Source organism: Lactuca saligna, chromosome 3, assembly GCF_052625555.1.
Source record: "Lactuca saligna cultivar CGN05327 chromosome 3, ASM5262555v1, whole genome shotgun sequence".
Lineage (NCBI taxonomy): Eukaryota > Viridiplantae > Streptophyta > Magnoliopsida > Asterales > Asteraceae > Lactuca > Lactuca saligna.
The window spans coordinates 58219407-58222080 of NC_136419.1; the positions used below are offsets into that span (position 1 = coordinate 58219407).

The following is a 2674-nucleotide window of genomic DNA, read 5'->3' on the forward strand; positions in this document are numbered from 1 at the left end:
CCCACACCACACAAGGTGACCATTCTTATAAATTACATAATTCTATAAAAACATATGGTATTTTACGAATATCTCTAATATTAAACACTTACAAATTTATATAAACCTAAAAATTAATCCAAATTTAAACAAAAAGAGGTAGTTGAGTTAGGATTAGGGTTTGGTGTGACCTGCTACGAGGAGAATAAAGAGATATCTCTCTCGGTTAGATTTGTTTTATTTGATGTTAAATTCGACAATACAAATACAAACTCAAATTCAAGCCCTCACTCTCTTACATCTCTTTCTCTCTCCTCTCTCCTCTCTCCTCTCTCTTCTCTCTCCAGAAGGCAAAACCCTAAAAGACCTGTTTGCCCACACACAAGTAAGTTCTCTCTCTCTCTCTCTCTCTCTTACACAAACTGTTACATTTCTCTCTCCCTATATTGTCAAAAGAATGTTTGCCCTTTGTTATATATGTGTGTATATTGTACTTTATGGAAGCCACCGACAAACCGATTCTTGTTTATACAACCAACACCAAAATTTCATCGCAAGATCTGTTCTTTTTCCTATTTTTAATCTCCGATCCGTTGCCTTTTCTATATGTTTGAATGTATTTGGCTCTGGATGCGTTACTTTTTGCATTTTTATCAAACATATTTTGTGGATCTCAAATTTTATGCAGGATCTGTCTGTTTCATCACCGTTTATGTTAGATCTAGTTCCGAGAAGCTTAAATCGGGGCTTTTGTTGTCGAATCCGGGTTTAATTCGATAATTTGACTCATTCCGATGTGAATCTGATTTCTATAAATGTCTTTGCTGTTTTCATCTTCTTATGGTGCGATTTGATTACTGAACTGTTGTTCGTCGATGCAATTAGGTTTTGTATCGATTGAATCGCCATGTTCACACTGAATCTGAACGAAAATTACTTTTCTTCTAATAATCGGATCAATATGCCGCCTCTGTTTGTCTCTGTTTTGCTTATTCCTCTTAATTTTTCTGTATCTAATTCCTTAGAAACTGAATGGCATTATGATCTTATCTTGAATAACACAAAACATATGGTTCGTATGGTGTTTTTTTGTAGTACCCATGGATGATGATGGATTAAACATGCGGAATTGGGGATATTACGAACCTTCATTCAAAGAACACCTCGGTTTACAACTAATGTCTCCAATAGTCGACCACAGAGACACAAAACCCTTCCTCTCTTCACGTGAAAACCCAATCATAATGAACCCAAACATGACACCATATCATCGCTCTTCAATCCCATCTGAGCCACCAATTCCACTTCACTACATGAGAGATGGTTGGATCCAAAGAGAAAGACTCCTCCATATGCTTCCAGGAAACCCTAGTTTCTCAATCATCCCCGATACTTCCACCTCCCAATCAATGCACATGATGCCACCAGCTCCACCACCCGACTCCACAAAAGAACTCGGAATGAACCTTGAAGACCTCCAAGCACCACCTGGCGGCAGTGACACTGGCGGTGGTGGTGGTGGTTCTGTAAAGAAAAGAGGAGCGGGAGCCACAGTGAGTGCTACTCCAAAACAACCAAGAGCTAAGAAACCAAAAAAAGCAGCTTCTATACCAAAAGAAACAGGGAATCAAAGGTCAAAATCAATCAAGAGGAATATGGATGTGGTGATAAATGGAATAGACATGGATATATCTGGGATTCCTATACCTGTTTGTTCATGTACAGGGGTCCCACAACAGTGTTACAGATGGGGTGCAGGTGGGTGGCAATCAGCTTGTTGCACCACCACCATATCCATGTATCCACTACCCATGAGCACAAAACGCAGGGGAGCTAGAATTGCAGGGAGGAAGATGAGTCAAGGGGCATTCAAGAAAGTGTTGGAGAAACTTGGATCTGAAAGCTATAACTTTGCTAATGCAATTGACCTAAGGGCACATTGGGCAAAACATGGCACAAATAAGTTTGTCACTATCAGGTAAACTGAAAACTGAAAGACTTGTTTGGTGTTTTAACTTGTATATATATGTCTGTGGCCCTTTGCAGAGGTTAAAATGGTAATTTGTACCTCTGTTAATCCATGAATTTTCGGGTCATGAATCATGATACCCAGTTTTTCAGAGCATTTAGATGTTTGAGGTTACTATAACATTGTTTCAAATTATGCTAAAAAAATGTCAGTTTCTTGGCTCTTATTAATGGTAGAATTATGGTTCTTTTTATGCTCTCACTTGTTATTGCAGTTTTTTGTTACTGTTTGGTTGACATGATTTATTTTTTATTGATGTTGTGGTAATTTTGTAAATATCATGTTAGTTTAGGGGCTTTCTAGTTTGTGGTATAGAGTAATATTGTTCAAATATAATGTGAATTTGTTGTTATAGTTGATAGGTTTTTAGAGTAATAATGTGTTACATATGAAAAAAAGAAATTGTTCCAAGTACACAATGGTAATATCTAATAGATTTTTCAAAGTATAATGATTTATAAACCACAATATTTGTGCATTTTTACGTTAGGGTGGTTTTAAAATTTCAAATCGGTGGCCAAACAATATTTGAGACAATTTATAATAAGTCGAAAATATGAAAATATGACCAAAAAATATTTGAGACAATTTAAAATAATATTTTCGTGGCCAAACATACATTTTGTAAGCTTTGATATTAAATTTCGGTAGGGACTTGGAGTTGAA

The 2674-nt window shown here is 36.5% G+C and overlaps 1 pseudogene across 1 annotated transcript; it reads left to right on the plus strand.

Annotated features, from left to right (window-relative positions):
- The first annotated feature begins 215 nt into the window (after positions 1-215).
- Positions 216-2201, plus strand: LOC145036644 (protein BASIC PENTACYSTEINE2 pseudogene; annotated as a pseudogene). The gene is made up of 2 exons (XR_013678504.1): positions 216-364; positions 1075-2201. The product of XR_013678504.1 is annotated as a protein BASIC PENTACYSTEINE2 pseudogene (transcript).
- Positions 2202-2674: the final 473 nt, after the last annotated feature.